Below are 6,830 nucleotides of genomic sequence, written 5' to 3' on the forward strand. Positions count from 1 at the left end.
AAAAGATGGGTTAGGAAACCCAAATGCAGCTATGATAGGGATAGGGATAGGGTATGGTGTCTCTGGTAGGTAGGACTTTTTTTTTTTTTTTAAATAAACTTTTTATTCATTAAATTTTTAACTTAATTATGTACAAAGTTTGGATAAATTTTATTTTTATTTAAATTTTTAAAGGATTCTGGCTTATCGCATTCATCACTTAGTTTTTGATTTAATTTTGAAATTGTTTTGCTTTAATTTATGTTATGGTTTATTCGGTGTTTCGCGACGCAAGACGAGTGTTGAAATTCGCTTGCAACTTTCCGACGTAGTCCTCAATAGAGGGTATTTTTGCTTCAGTATGTAGATCTGATATCCTTTCATATCTTGTTTTGTTGAGAACAATTCTCAAGAATTTGTTTTGTAGTACTTGTAGTTTTTGTAGATGTGTTTTTGCCATCCGTTCAAATGCTGGACAGCCGTATGTGAAGATGGGTCTCACGGCTAGCTTGTAGATGAGAAGTTTGTTTCGAACGTCGAGATGTGAGTTCCTGCTGATGAGGGGATAAAGTAGTCTTAGTGCAGTGTGAGCTCTGTTGGTCACATATTCTACATGCTGCTTTAATGTCACTCTCTTGTCGATTATCATTCCCAGATATTTAGCTTCGGTTTCCCATTTGATGTTTTCGTTGAGGAATTTGATGTTGTCTCTTGGAAGTTGCCTGGAGTACCTATTTGTGATGTATAAGGCTTGAGTCTTCTGTTTGTTGAGATTTATTTTCCATTTGTTCATGTATTGTTGTACTTTTCTTCCAGTGTGTTGTAGATGTGTTACAATATCGGCTGAGTTTTCTGCAGAATGATACAATGCAGTATCATCTGCGAAGAGTGCGATATTGTTGGTTGTTTCTCTTACAATATCATATGTGTAGATGTTGTAGAGAGTTGGTGAAAGCACTGCTCCTTGTGGTACTCCGAATTTGATTTCATTGGTTTCTGAGAACTGACCTTTAATAAAAACTGAGAAAGTTCTTTCACTTAGGAAAGATCTTACAGTTTTTATAAGTGGTAGTGGAAACCCTAATTTGATCATTTTAAACAAGAGTCCGTTATGCCAGACTCTGTCAAATGCTTTCTCCACATCTAGGAAGATCATTCCTGTTGATTTCTTCCTGCTTATGTTTTCCTTTGCTGTTTTGATTACTTTGAGTAGGTAGGACTATTTTAGGGTAATTCTTGTAACTTGTACTCTAGCACTAGAGAATTTAGAGTAGAATGAGCTAAAGCAGCCTAGAGTAGCTGTGGGGTAGGGTGAGGATGAGGATTAGGAGTAGGTTGAGTAGGGTAGGATAGTTTAGAGAACCTCTGGTGGGTATCCTTCTACTCCTACCCAAGGGTCAGACACTCCAAAAGTACAGTGCTGTACTTACTGTACTTTCATATAAATTCAACAAGTCCATACTTGTGTGGAAAGTACAGTACTGTACTTTTGGAGTGTCTGACCCTTGCTCCTTCCCTATTAAATCTAGAAAAGAATGGGGTAAAGTATTCTAGAGCAACTAGGATGGGGTAGGGTAGGGTAAGGTAGAGTAGGATAAGGTAGTGTAGCATATCCCAGATAAGTTAAGAAACCGGCCACAGATGATGATTTTTTTTTAGTTTTTTTTTATATAAATTGTGTCATGTAAAAAATTGCTTTGATTGTTGATGTTTTGGATGTTAATCATTCGGAGGACATCTGGATTCTCATAGTGTTCAGTCTATAGTACAATGTGGTGTCCCTAATGACATCCTGAAGATTTCCTATCAAAATTTGCAATTTTTTTTTCCTAATTTTTCCGTTAAATTTCCTCAAACAAAAATTTGTTCAATTTTGTGGCTTCTTTTCATCGGAACTTGAAGTCGACTTGGATTTTGGATGGAAAAGACATGCAAAATTCGAGACGAATTTAAGCTCTGCTTTATTCATTTTATGTACAACAATTATATGTTCAATAATTATTAAGAGACAAAAAATAAAAAGTTTTAGAAAATAGTTTTTAAAAACGACATGAAAAAATGATGAAAAAATTTATGTTAAAAAAATGAAGAAAAATATGAGAAAAAATAAATTCTTTTAAATAATAAAATTGATGTGTGTCTTTATTCAATTGGGGGAACTGGGGCTTGGAACTAGAGACGACTAAGGACCACGACTAGGGACTAAAAATCAGGACTAGGGACTGAAACCAGTGACTAGAACTGGGGACTAAGAACTAGAGACTAAGGACTTGGAAACTCCTGACTATTCAAAGACTGACTATTCGAAGCATATGCAGTCACGTACTGCACTTAGCCTAACCACACCAAATACCAACCTCATCTTCGCACGGTGGAGACCGTCAATCCAAGCCACATAGGGGCGGAGTCAAATGAGGCTATGTCAAGGTTGCGTTGGCTTAACAAGCCACCATCCTTAAACCAAACGCTAAGAAACACAATGAAGTAAGTAAGTTGAGTGTCTAGAGACCTAACCGACCAGAGACTGATACTTTAAGGCAGATCAAAGTGAACAAGGTTGAATGGAGCTCGATGTATAGAAGAGTCCGCCCTGTAGCGCTGTATGGTGTTGAGTCATGGAACATGACCACAGCTGACGAAAACGCAATAGGCTTTTTTGAGAGAAAAGTGCTTAGATAGGGCGGCAATCTGCTGTATTTTTGCCGGGACGCTGCTGTCCTTTTCAGCCTTGCTCAAAATTTCCCGATTTTTTAAAAAGTGCAAAAATCCATACAAATTTTGGTATTTTTTTACAAATTTTGAACATTTTCGTTTTCAAGCCCAAGACTGAAGAAAATCCTCTGGCTATTCTATGCTTAGATCAGTCTTTGGACCAAAAAGAAGGTGATCTTTTTCGGAGCAGGAGCAGTGAGGAATTGTATTGATTATGCATTGAAGCTGATATTGTTAGACACATTAAAGTGAATAGACTTAGGTGGGCTGGACACGTTATCAGAAGGCCTGTGGATGCTCCATTGGTAAAGGAATTTAAATCCAGCATTTTAGATGACAAGAGATCGCGCGGATGGCCAAAGAACTCATCGAAAGAAGCTGAGATAGTGTCACACTTGGAATTGGTAATTGGCAAACGGTAGCCAGCGATAGAGCCAACTTCAGCAACCAACTAAGTAAGGCCATGGATCACTCTTGATCTCTACGGCCAGCAAAGTAAGTAAGTAATTATGTGCCGTTAAAATTGATTAAGGGCTGATATATGTCATGTACATATACAAAGATTGATAATCACTGATCTCATAAGTCATGTCAAGATAGATTAATTCTTAGTCATAAGCATGATTCTAGCTTCAAGCTTGATACGATTATCAGTCATATTTTGTAGTTTTAACTGAAAACATATTAAGCCTAGAATAAGTATATTACCGTGATTTGACAGAATTTTCACTCCTTAATCTTATAAAAATGAGGTTCATATACATCAGGTATGTAGATCATGAGTGGATGTTCAATATCTTACAGACATTTAATAAATATTTCTATATCCAGTCTCATAAGTTGCATATTTTATCAATTATTGGAATCATCATACATCAACTGCAACTATAACATCTTTAACTTTAATATTGCTGGTGACAACTATGGCTGTTATGTGTCAAATGACCTCGACATTACATCACCAGAATCAGCTGTAATTGATCATGTTGAAGGAACTCATATGACCGGAAAATCAATAAACGATGAAATATATTTTGATGTACATTTCAAGGATATTGAATATTTCCCACGTGGACTTGAGCAGTTCTTCCCGAAACTCATTGGATTTTCAATTTGGAACTGTCCATTGAAGGAGATTCATCAGGATGACTTGAAACTTTATACAAAATTGAAATATTTTAACTTGGAAATATCCAGCATTGAAGTAATTGAGGATGGACTTTTTGACTATCAGCCGGATATCCAAATCATTGCAATCTTTAATTCCAAGATTTTTCACATCAGTCCAACAGTTTTTGACAATTTGTCCAGGTTGACATCTTTAGGCTTAGACAAAAATAATTGCACAAATGAGACATCCATGAATGATCGACCAGGCGTTCTTGAAGTCATCAAAAGTATTAAAGTCACATGCATTAGTTCTGAATTCTTGGAACTAGATGAAAAGTTGAAGGAACTGGAAGTAAGCTATGAATATTTAACATCCAAAAATGCTTCATTATTTAATAAAAATGTCAAAAAATTTGGTGCTGATTTAGAAAAATCCAAATTTGCAAGATTCATCAGCATCAAGGAACGACTTGTTAAGATATCAAATTGGACTTCATACAGCACAACAGAAATTGAAATTCCGTGGATGACAGTTGGTATTGTTATCGTTGGGATTCTTCAAGTCATCATTATGACTCGGTTTTATAAGGATTACTTTGATTAATCATGTTCTATGCTTCTATGCCTTATTAATTGATTATTCATGCTTTTTACTCAGCATAAATAGAGATTGAGTCACTTACTTTAATCATTATTATGACATTATCTAAAACTATATTAATCATATCTTCTATACTCAGTAAAATGCATAACTAGGACGGACATCTGCTGTATTTATGCCGGGACATTACAGTCCTTTTCTCCCTTGCTGCTGTGTCCCGATACAATGGTGTGTGGTCGAAAATTGCACGACTTAAGGTATGTCGTGGCTTTAAGAATGTTGCATCTTATCAGGGACATAGCCAATGAGGACAAGGCGTCTTTGGGGGCTCTTGCTTCCTTTGAATATGTAGATCTAAGTCAGCATGCATTTGCGTACTAATGTAACACGTGTTGAGTTCTTATCATCATCTGTAGCCTTCATGCACTCCAGTTCCATAATTTATTATGTCAGTTCTTATTTTTGTATCACATTTGACTTTATCAGCCTGCAGAATTGCGGCAATTTACACAATTTGAATATTTACATGCCTGGAATTGTTTAAAAATAGAACCTGAAATATTTGATAAAAGGCAAATTATGGCAAATTAAACACAAATGTTTTAAATTTCATTGCTCAATTTTTTATTTTTATTTTTTTTTATTCAGCATGTCCTGGATTTAACTCAAATTTAATTCAGCTGCTTAATTTTATAGGTTTTCAAAATTATTTCAAATTTAAGCGTTTTTTAAATCAAATTTTTTAAATTTTTTATTGAGTTTTTTTTAATTAAATTTTTAAAATTTTCAATTTTTTGAAATTTTTATTTTTTGAATTTTTTGAGTTTTCAATTTTTTTAATTTTTCCTTCAATTTTTGAATTTTGAATTAAATTTTGAATTTTTTTAACATTTTTTTAATAAATTTTAAACAATTTTTGACGTCCACAAAATATTTTATTGAGTACGAAATATTTTTAATTTGATTTTTTTTTTTTTGGCAAATTTTTATGAAAATATTGACGAGTTGAAATCAAAAAGTTTTAAATTTATATATGCATAGCTGCCATAGTTGAAGGAATAAGTTTAGCTGCCTTTGCATTTTTATTATTTAATTATAGAAATTAAAATTTAGCTCGTTCAAAATTAATTTGGCATTGTTTTTATAAAAATTAGAAAGAAAAAAAAGAATTTTTGAAAATAAAATTTAAAAATTTTAAAAACAAAATTTGAATTTTTAAAATTAATTTTAAATTTTTAAAAAAATTAAATTTCAAATTTTCAAAACTAAATTTCAAATTTTTAAATTAAATTTCCAAATTTTTAAATTTAAATTTAAAATTTTTAGAACTTAATTTCAAATTTTTAAAAATAAATTTCAAAATAAAATACAATTATTTTAATTTTCAAATTTTTAAAATTAAATTTCAAAATTTTAAGATTAAATTTACATATTAAATTTTAAAAAACAATTTTCAAAATTAAATTTTAAAATTTGGAATTTAATAAATGAAATTAAATTTTTAAATTACCAACATTAAAATAAAATTCAAATTTTTCAAAATTAAAATTTAACATTTTTTCCAATTTTCGAAATAAAAAATATAAAATTTTTTAAATTTTAATAAGCAAAGATTTTTTTATACTTTATTAAATAACATAATAGAGGAACTTGTTCAATTATGATCCAATTTTTTTGTTTTAATTTTAATTATTGTGGATCATAAAAGTTAAATAGTCGAACTTATAAATAGAAACGATTTTCTCGAATAGCACAAATCTGTTAACCGACCACAATTCCGGACCCATGGCCAACATGATGCCGGACTGACACCAAATTGACACAAGACCGAATTTTGGATCAATATAACCAATTTATGTGCTTTTCACAACTAATATTTGTTTTTAAATAAATTAACATATGTAAATTTAAATTATAATTTAAAAGCTACATGCTACACAACCTAGAATTAAGCTATAATAAAACAGATGTGACTTGAGGTATTTTTGGGAGGATTTTTAATAAAGATAAGAATATTTTTGAATTATTTTTAAAATTATATTAAGTTGAAAAAAAGTAGATTGAATTTTAAATAAATATTAATTAAATTTTAAGATTTGAAGCAAAAAAAAACTTAATTAATTCAAATTTTTCAAATTTAGATTTTGTAAAACTAAATTTATTAAATTTTCCAAAAATTAAATTTTTAAAATTTTCTAAATTAAAAATTTTAAATTTTTCAAATTTAAATTTCTTACAGTTTTTAAATTTTTTAAATTTTGCAAATTTGAATTTTTCATTTTTTATAAAATTTTCCAAATTTAAATTTTCCAAATTAAACATATTTAAATTTTTCAAATTTAAATTTCATAAAGTTTTTAAATTTTTGAACTTTAAATTTTTCAAACTTAAATTTTTTGAAATTTTCTAATTTAAATTTTTTTAAACT

Source organism: Chironomus tepperi, unplaced genomic scaffold, assembly GCF_022539635.2.
Source record: "Chironomus tepperi strain 1889 unplaced genomic scaffold, CSIRO-AGI_Ctep_v1 contig_7, whole genome shotgun sequence".
Lineage (NCBI taxonomy): Eukaryota > Metazoa > Arthropoda > Insecta > Diptera > Chironomidae > Chironomus > Chironomus tepperi.